Raw genomic sequence first — 10,911 nt, forward strand, 5'->3', positions numbered from 1 at the left:
GGGACAGTTTCTTAAAAAATTCATCATTAGGTGATTTAACTGTTAGACAAACTTCACAAAATGCACTTACACAAGCCTAAACCTAGGAAGTATAGTCAGTTATAGTGTAGTCTCCTGATGCAATCACAAGATGAATAAATTTTTTTTTATTTGTTTGTCTTTCAAGACAGGGTTTCTCTGTGTATCCCTGGCTGACCTAGAACTCGCTCTATAGACCAGGCTGGCCTCAAACTTACAGAGATTGTCTTGCCTTTGCCTCCTGAGTGTTGAGATTAAAGGCATGTGCCACTACTGCCCAGCTAAGATGAATGAATTCTATAGTGAGCTTTTTAAATGAATATGTATACACTCTAAAATAATGATAAATGTAGTAGGAAAGTTTCTCTGGTCCCACCAGGCCCCTGCAGTCCCATGACCCACTTATAAAATAATCATTCAGAAGCTCATATTAATTATAACTGCTTGGCCATTAGCTCAGGCTTATTACTGACTAGCTCTTACACTTAAATTAACCCATATGTTTTAACTATGTTTAGCCCTGTGGCTTGTTTCTTTTTCTCAGTTCTGCCTTGACATCTTGCTCTCTCTTTGTCTGGCTGGTGACTCCTGACTCAGCCCTTCCTCTTCCCAGAATTCTCCTCATCTCCTCACCCTGCTATACTTCCTGCCTGGCTACTGGACAATCAGCATTTTATTTATCAACCAATCAGAGCAACATATATTCACAGTATACAAAATGGTATCCCACAACACTTCCCCTTTTCTGTCTAATCAAAAAGGACGGTTTTAACTTTAACATAGTAAAATTACATATAACAAAACAGTTATCAAGCAAGAATTACAGTTACAATATCTAGTCTATTTGTATTGGCAAAATTAAAGAAAATATTCTATCCTATATTTGTGAGTCTAAAGTTTCATATCTAATTTATTTTTTATCATAACCAAGGAAAATTATAATTAGAACTATCTAGTCTTCAAATACATCAAAGACTTCAGAAGGATATAATATTACCTAAGTAAACAGGAAATGCATTGTAAGCAACTTCCAAAATTCTGGAAATGACAGAGATAGCTGCCTGCCTGGACAGTCATCCAAAGTTCCTCTGCAACACTGGGGCATCCATCTTCAGCCTATAGGCCTAGTCTCTCAGTTATTTTTCTTTGTGTCCTGTAGAATGTCTGGCAGTCTCCTCTGTGAAGCAGGAACCTGAAGGATCATCTTGTCTTGCAAAGTTTAGTGGTCACCTTTCTATGGGTTCTGCATGTCCAGTTTATACAACATTTTTTCAAGTAGTCCAGGCAAGAACAGTTTCTTGCCCAAATGGCTATTTTTGCCAAGAAGAAGATAAATTCCATAAAGAGTGTCTTTGATGCCCATGTTTCTCTTTGAAATAAATCAGTGCTGACAGGAGCAGACATGTCTCCCTGTCCAGAAAGCCTAAGTTTTTAAAACATTTTAAATGCCATATTCTGTAGGTCTTTGAAGGGTTTGAAGATTACCTACCTAACTGAAATATATCTATGTATGCCTAGAAAACTTAACAAATATGACTATAAGTTTGACTATAATAGATGACTATTAATCTGTATTTCTTAAATATACACTACAATTTCAAGTGAGCTGCACAAACATAATACCTTAAACAAGAGTAGAAATATACATACAGTATAACAAAATTAACTTTAAATTTGTAAGAAACTAAAATCTATAGCAATGTAAAACATTTTAAACAAGTTGTTGCTCTTTAAAAGTAGGCTCAATAATCTATCCTTTTATTCTATCATATTTATACTATCACCTTTTCTTCTTTAGAAAGAGATTGCATTTATAATCAACCCCATTTCAATAAAAATAAACATGTTTAAACAATATTTGGGGAATTTGGGTGTAGCTTCTCATACCAGTTCTTGCTCAATGGGGGCACTGTCACTCTTGTATGGATCCCGAGAAAATTAGAAATTATGGTCAGGAGCTGGAGAGATGGCTCAGAGGTTAAGAACACTGGCTGCTCTTTCAGAGGTCCTGAGTTCAGTTCCCAGCACCCATATGGTGGCTCACAACCATATCTGTAATGAGATCTGATGCCATCTTCTAAATAAATAAATCTTAAAAAAAAAAAAAGAATTACAGTCAAGTCCTGACAGGAGTAGTCTATGAGGCTGCATTGTCTGAGCCAGTTGCCTTGAAGCTGATCTGGATGTTGGGACATCTGGAGACCTCTTAGGGGGTCTTCCTTGATCAAACCATTATAGCTTAGAAGCAATCCATAGGTTCTCATCTTCTGAGGAAACAAAAGCAGAACCTCTTTTTCAAAGCAACATATCCTTAGACACAAATTTTGATGTCTTTAAAATATATATATTGATTTAACTCAGCAGCCTTTACAATCAAATGTATTTCTGCAGTTAAAAATCCCAAAGATGACACAATCCAGATTCTCTGTGTAATATCCATCTTTACGTGGCTTATTTTTTTTTTTTTTGTTTTTTGTTTTTGTTTTTCGAGACAGGGTTTCTCTGTGTAGCTTTGCGCCTTTCCTGGAACTCACTTGGTAGCCCAGGCTGGCCTCGAACTCACAGAGATCCGCCTGCCTCTGCCTCCCGAACGTGGCTTATTTTTTATATTACCTTTACTGTCTCTATAAAGACTTTATTTTTTAGAACTATTTCTTTATATAACTGTCTATATTTGTTTTCTTCTCTCTTCCAAGCCTACGTACATTTTTACACACATTGTAGACTATTTAAAGTCTTATTTCATCTGAATCTGCCTTATTGTGAATCTATTGCTTTAAACTGCAATGGCTAGTACTGAAGCGCAAGCCTTGACTGCTGACTCTGCCCATTTTAGCTTTTCAACATTGCAGAGGTAATGCACCTCCACCTCTGGGAGCCATGCTCTCCCCTGACTCTGGGAGGCAATGGGTCCATGCCTCCATTCAGCAGTGTGTAGCCCAGAAACCTTTTTTTTCTGTACTAGCAAAAGCTAAATCCACCATACAGCGTACTGTGCAGCTTGGAGATGCCTCTGTGTACCATATCAGGAATCCACCATGCTTCAGGTCAAGCCCACACACTGCAAATCTGCCATACTGTAGCTCAAGTCCATAGTCCATGGCTGGCCTGAGAGACACACTAGGAAGCTGTTTTAAACTCTGTTTTGAATCTCTTTTTAAGTTCTCTTAAGTTTTAGGTGGAAAGTCAAGCCAACACATTGGGCAGCCAAATGTAGCTAGAAGATTTCTCTGTTCCTGCCTGCCCGGTTGGAACAAATCTCTCCCACCCGCATCCTGCAGCCACTTGGTCCCAAATAAACATACAGAGGCTTATATTAACTTTAAACTATATGGTCTGATAGCTCAGGCTTCTCACTAGCTAGCTCTTATACCTTAAATTAACCCATCTCTATAAATCTATACTTTGCCACATGACTTGTGGCTTACCAGTATTTTCACATCTTGCTTTCCCTGGTGGAGGCTGGCAGTGTCTGCCCCACTCTCCTTTTTTCTCTCCTCTCTTGGATTTTTCCCACCTAACTCCATTCTGCCCTGCCATAGGCCAATGCAGCTTTATTTATCAACCAATCAGAGCAACACATATTCACACCATACAGAAAGACATCCCTCAGCAGTTAAGAGTGTAATACAGTGAATATATAAGTCCTTTATTATCAAGTATATATTGTATGTAAATATCTGTGCTATACTTCTATGCCTCTGGCCATGATGTATGCCTGTTAATACCAACATCACCACAGAAACATGGTTAACTCATTGCTTTATGAGATCATTAGGCAACAGGAATTTTCAAGCTCCATTGTGCTCTTTCATGTGTGGTGCATGCATGTAAGTATGAGGGTGCATTCACTCATGAGTATGCATGGAGATACCAGAACAGAACATCAGATATCTTCTTCTATAATTTTTTACCTTACTGCTTTGAGATAGGGTCTCTCACTGAATCAGAAGCACACCATTTCAACTAAGCTGGTTGGCCAGAAATTTCTCAGGCGTCACCCATCTCTGTGCCATCCCACATAGGCATGTGTGTGTTGCTAGAGTTTTCCCCAGTCCTGCTTGGCCCACCATCAAGACAAATCTCTCTCACCTGCCCGTCCCACAGCCGCTCAAACCCAACCAAGTAAACACACAGAGACTTATATTGCTTACAAACTGTATGGCTGTGGCAGGCTTCTTGCTAACTGTTCTTATATCTTAAATCAACCCATTTCTATTAGTCTATAAGTTGCCACATCTCTTGTGGCTTAGTGGTATCTTAACATCTTCTCATGGCCATGGCTGGCAGCGTCTCTCCACCTCAGCCTTCCACTTCCCAGAATTCTCTTCTCTACTTGTCCTGCCTATACTTCCTGCCTGGCTACTGGCCAATCAGTGTTTTATTTATACAGAGCAATATCCACAGCATGTGTGGCTTTTTACAAGAGTGCTGGGGATTTCCACTCAGATCCTTGAGCTTGCAGAACAAGCATTCTCACCCACTGAGACAGCTCCCCAGCACCTGGTCTCTTAACCAAAAATGAAGTTTATTAGAAAGGTGGAATTTGGGTCATGGATCCAAAAAAGGACAAGTTTGAAGACTGAATATGATATATAGAGTTGGCCTTCATTATCTATTGATTCCACGTCTGAAGACTAAAAGATAATTGAGACAATATTGTGTCTTTACTGACCATGTATAGATCTTGTTTTCTTGTCATTATTCTTTAAAAAGTATAGTATAACAACTATTTACATGATATTTGTGTTGTTTTAGGTATTATAAGTGATCCAGAGATTGTTTAAATACACAGGGGGATGTGAGTATGTTCTAGAATCAATTCCTTATAGATACAAAAGGACTATTTTGTATCTGTATCATCTATTTATAAACAAGAAAGAGGAAGATTGAGATATCACAACTTACAGCAACCTGAAAACATTTATGTCCTTAGTTTAGGTTACCACTGCTGCATAAGAAACCATTACAAAATTTAGAAACATTAAGAAACCATTTCATTGGGCTGAGGAGTTCTTCATGCTACAAATTCAGGCAGGGTACAATGGAAATGGTTACTCTTGATCCATATTTGAGGCCTTGCCTGAGATGACTTGAGGATTAGCAGTGATAGAATAGTTATAAGCTATCATCTTCTGTAAGTTGCACCCCTAACATGTCTGTTGTCTGCACTAGGGTAGCTGGAAGTCTGGGTTCTAGTAATGAAGCACCCACTTTGTAGGACTTTCCATGTGCTTTGGACTTGCCATCATGGGATGACCATATAGTAGTCTGATTTTTCACTTTGTAGTTTGAGGTTTGAAAACTGAGTGTTAGAAGAATAAAATTGCATCACCTTTTGTGACAGCCTGGGAAGTCTCATAGCATCATGTTTTTAGTATGCTATGGTTGAAACAGACAAAAGCCTGTTCAGGTTATACTGACTCTTCCTCCCCCACCCCACCCCCCCACCCCGCCCCCATCACTCAGTGGAGGAACGTGTCAAAGAATTTTGGATTCTCAACTCAAAATTGACACATTTGCCAAGATGTGGAGGCCAAAATGGAGCTTAATAAGGCCATCATTTATACTTTGGTGAGAAGAACTTCCAGATGTTTTCACTTGTATTTTTCTGCTGTGATGATCTTATTCTTCAGGTAGAAAATCATTGTGGGGGAGGGGCTGGAAAGATGGCTCAGTGCTTAAGAGCACTGGCTGATCTTCCAGAGGTCCTGAGTTCAATTCTCAGCAACCACATGGTGGCTCACAACCATCAGTAATGAGATTTTGTGCCCTCTTCTGGCCTGCAGGCAAACATGCAGGCAGAACTCTGTATACATAATAAATACATCTTTAGAAAAAAAAAAAAGAAAATCATTGTGGTGATGCTGATGAATTTTTTACTTTAGCTATTCTGGTAGATTGTGATTTAATATACACTTCACTAACAGATAGTCAGGTCAAACATCTTTCCATGTATTTATTTTCCATGTTCATTTCCATGTGTTTATTTGTATGTTCTCTTTAGTGACATATTTCTTTATGTCTTTATTTTCTAATTGGGTTATTAGAGTTTTGTTCTTTTCTGTTGAGTTTTAGTACATCTTTCTCCAATTGGCTTTTTTATTTTTATTTTATTTTGAGACAGTCTCATTTTGTAGCCTAGGTTGGCCTGGTATTCACTATGTAGCCCATAGCCATTCATTCGCCTTGAACTTATGCCAATTTTCCTGTCTCAGCCTCCCACATACTGTGATTATAAGCATGACCACTACTGTCTGGCTCTCTTCATAGCTTTTTGTTAGACTGTATAATTTTAAAGTTTTTTCCCCAGTATGTAGCATGTTTTATTATACTCTTAACAGTGCAGTTTTTTTTAGAGCAAAGGTTTAAATTTCAATCAAGTGCAGTTTATTATTGTTTTTATAATTATATGTCTAAGAGTTTATCAAGTCCCAGGTCCCAAAGATATTCTCCTGCTGTCTTCTGAAATTTTTATAGCTTTATATTTTATGTCTAGGATTCATTTCTTGCTTATTTTTTTAATTTTTAAAGATTTATTTATTTTTATGCATATGAGTATTTTCCCTGCATATATGTTTGTGTACCACATGAGTGCTTAATACCATGCAAAATCAGAAGAGAGCATCAGATCCTCTGGAACTAGAGATACAGATGTTTGTGAGCTATTATGTGGGTGCTGGGAATTGAACCCTAGTCCTCTGCAAGAGTAGCAAGTGCTCTTAATAACCAAGTGATTTTCCCACCCGTGTGTGTGTGTGTGTGTGTGTGTGTGTGTGTGTGTGTGTGTTATTGTGTTCCTCAAAATATTGTGCACGATAATAGACTTACCTGGGGTCAGAGAAGAGAACAGCCACAATATTAAACATAGAGGATAGGCAGTGGTAGCACACACCTTTAATCCTAGCATTCCAGAGGCAGAAATCCCTCTGGATCTCTGTGAGTTCAAGGACACATTGGAAACAGCCAGGCATGGTGACACACGCCTTTAATCCCAGAAAGTGAACCTTTAATCCCAGGGAGTGATGGCAGAAAGCAGAAAGATATATAAGGTGTGAGGACCAGAAACTAGAAACATTTGGCTGGTTAAGCATTCAGGCTTTCGAGCGGCAGTTCAGCTGAGATTCATTCTGGTTGAGGACTCAGAGGCATCCCATCTGAGGAAACAGGATCAGCTGAGGAACTGGCAAGGTGAGGTAGCTGTGGCTTGTTCTGCTTCTCTGATCTTCCAGCATTCACCCCAATAACTGGCCTCAGATTTGATTTTATTAATAAGACCTTTTAAGATTCATGCTATGTGCATGCGTGTGTGTGTGTGTGTGTGTGCGTGTGTGTGTGTGTGTGTGTGTGTGTTGTGTGTGTGTGTTGTGTGTTCTTTTTTGAGACAGGGTCTTACTATATCAGTGGATGGCCTGGAACTCACTACGTAGACTAGGCTGGCCTCAAACTCACAGAGATTCTCTTGCCTCTGCCTCCTGACTGGAATTAAAGGTGTCCAGTTTTTCATGAAGTGTAGTGTTAGCCATAGGTCTTTGTAGACATGCTTTAACAAGTTAAGGGTGTTCTCCCTCTGTTCTTTGTTCACTGAGAGTTTTTGTCATGGAATGTGTGTTAGATTCTGTCAGATGCTTGTTTTGCACTTATTAAGATTAGGACATGGCTTTTCAATTTTTGTCTATCAGCCTAGAAAATTGTGTTTATTAGTATTTAATTACTGAACAAATCACCCTTTTCTTGATATAGCCCACTTGATCATGGTATACAATTATTTTTATGTATTTTTTTTTTAGTTCTGTTTCTACTTTGCTTAGGATTTTTGTGTATATATTCATGAGCCCTATTGGGTTGTAGTTTTCATTTCCTTTTCAAAACCTTTTTCTGATCTTGGTATCACAGTAATAGTGACTTCATAGAATGTGTTGAGATGTATTTGATCTAGATTTGGGACAATTTCTTATAATTTTTAAGTATATAAATAATGATTATGATGTTAGAACTTTCTCATGAGACATGAGAAACAGTATAATTTGCAATAAAATTTTAATAAAAACAAAATAAGAAAAAGCCAAGTTTCAAACTTAAGATGGATATTTGGAAATGGCCTTCATTTACAAAGAAGCACTTTGTAGATGTTTACATAGGAAAGAGTGGGTTAGTCTATCTAAACATATATTCTAGCACTTTAGGCTTTTAAGCCACATCCTTCATAGATTTACTCAAATAAAAGATGAGCAAGAAGTAGGAGATATAGAAAGGCACAGGCTTTCCAACCTTATTATTGGCCTTTATACAGAACATGTAACTCTTTCCCCAAGTCTGTTTATTGTGGTGGCATTGTATTCTCCAAAATATTGTGCACCATAATAAATTTATCTGTGGTCAGAGACGGAACAGCCACTAGATACAGAGGCTAGAAAATGTTGGCACTCACGCCTTTAATCCTAGCATTCCAGAGGGAGAAATCCATCTGGGATCTCTGTGAGTTCAAGGTCACATTGGAAAGAGCCAGGCATGGTGACACATGCCTTCAATCCCAGGGAGTGAGCCTTCAATCCCAGGGAGTGATGGTAGAAGGCAGAAAGATATATAAGCCGTGAGGACCAGGAACTAGAAGCATTTGGCTGGTTAAGCATTTGGCTGGTTAAGCTTTCAGGCTTCTAGCAGCATAGTTCAGCTGAGAGCCATTGGGATGAGGACACAGAAGCTTCCAGTCTGAGGAAACAAGACCAGCTGAGAAGTTGGCCAGGTGAGGTAGCTCTGGCTTGTTCTGTCTCTCTAATCTTCCAGCTTCACCCCAATAACTGGCCTCAGGTTTGATTTTATTAATAAGAACTTTTTAAGATTCATGCTACAGTTTATGATTTGGATTTTCCAATTTTTTCTTCTGAAAAAAAATTCTGTGGCAATGTTCTTTTCAAGTTTTCCCTCTTCTCATAGTGAAGAAGTCAAATGCACAGTCCTCATGACCATTTAAAAAATGTGGTGTGTAGGTAGAAGTTCAGGTGCCCATGGAGGCCCAAGGCACTGGTTCCTCTGGAACTAGAATTAAAGGCAGTTGTGAACTCCATGATTGTGAGTGCAGGGAACTGAACTAAGGTCCTCTGTAAGAACAGTATGTACTCTAAACCACTAAGCCATTTTCATGACCTTCTTGACATAATTGATAAAGAAACTTCTATAGCCGGGCAGTGGTGGCACACGCCTTGAATCCCAGCACTCGGGAGGCAGAGGCAGGCTGATTTCTATGAGTTCAAGGCCAGCCTGGGCTACAGAGTGAGTTAAAGAAAAGGCGCAAAGCTACACAGAGAAACCCTGTCTCAAAAAACCAAAAAAAAAAAAAAAACAAAACAACAACAACAACAAAAAAAACAATAAACAACAACAACAACAAAGAAACTCGGGGCTGGAGAGATGGCTCAGAGGTTGAGAGCACTGGCTGTTCTTCCAGAGGTCCTGAGTTCAATTCCCAGCAACCACATGGTAGCTCACAGCCATCTGTAATGAGATCTGGCTCCCTCTTCTGGCCTGAAGGGATATATGCAGGCAGAACATTGTATACATAATAAATAAATAAATTTTAAAAAAGAAACTCTTCTGTAATGGCAATCATTCATTTCTATGACTCCTTCTAGTCATAGGATTTAAAATACTGAATGAACTACAAAACTAACCCCAGAGATGAACACAATGCTACCCCGCCCATTTTCACTAGACCTATTTCAAGTAAATTGTAAAAGTTCCAAAAATCTACTTGCTGTTTGAATTCCCTCCCTTTCAAGGTTAGACTGCTCTTTCTTACAAAGGTGTGAACAAGGTTGAGAATCATCCATAAATGAGACTCCTAAAAACAGCTGATAGTTTCATAGTCAATGCTCCATCGCTCAATGTTCCCTCAACCAAGACCAACAATGAGTTCCCCTAATGTAGTTGAGTTCTTTGGGGGGACCAACCAGGCACCTGGCAGCAGAAATTGGATCACATCCACTGGAAGGGCAGCAATTTGTTTTCAGTTTAGTAGAAACTTACTTTTTCATGGATTTATTTTCAAAGCCATATTTCTGCTGGCTCTCCCACTTACTGGATTAGCTATCTGTTTGTATTTGCAATACTTCAAGTAACAACACTTCTCACCAAGGAAATCATCATAATACTTTGAACTAGTGACTATCATACAACATTGCTTCCCCAAGGTCAGGATTGGTAAGAGTCTGGAATTAAGAGCTGCAGTCTGCAGTATCTCCTCTTATGATTACTCATAACAAACCACTCTCTAAGTGTTTCTTTCCATAACCAGAACTTTGAGCTCTTCTGGTTAGAAAGTCTTGGTTCCCAATGGGAGGGATACTTCTCCAAGGATGAGACATTGGTTTTTGACACATTGAGAATTGAGATTGTCACCTGGCCATTTGACATTCTTTATGCCAGGAAACTTTGCAACCATAGATCCTACTTAATTGGCTGAATGACTTATGTGATTATCGAGTGGAAATTTTTATCAAGTGTTGTATTTAAACAAGGAGACCAGAGGGACTATGTTTTTTAATCCACAGGATCCTCAGGATATCTCCTGACAGTGAGATATCCAGGTAAGACCACTGGGGATCTAGACTTACCAGAAGGAAAGATTCTCAGCCTGCGGATCCTGACCCCTTTGGGGGTTGACCAATCCTTTCACAGGGGTCACCTAAGACCATTGGAAAACACAGTCATTTAAGATTCATACCTGTAGCCAAATTACAGTTATGAAATAGCAATGGAAATAATTTTATGGTGTGGGTGTGTTGGGGGGTCACCACAACGTGGGGAACTGTATTAAAGAGTTACAGCATTAGGGAAGTTGAGAATCACTGAACTAGACAAAGAATCTGGGTATCCTGGCTAGAAAGCAAATAG

This window comes from Peromyscus maniculatus, chromosome X (assembly GCF_049852395.1).
Source record: "Peromyscus maniculatus bairdii isolate BWxNUB_F1_BW_parent chromosome X, HU_Pman_BW_mat_3.1, whole genome shotgun sequence".
NCBI classification, from domain to species: Eukaryota; Metazoa; Chordata; class Mammalia; order Rodentia; family Cricetidae; genus Peromyscus; species Peromyscus maniculatus.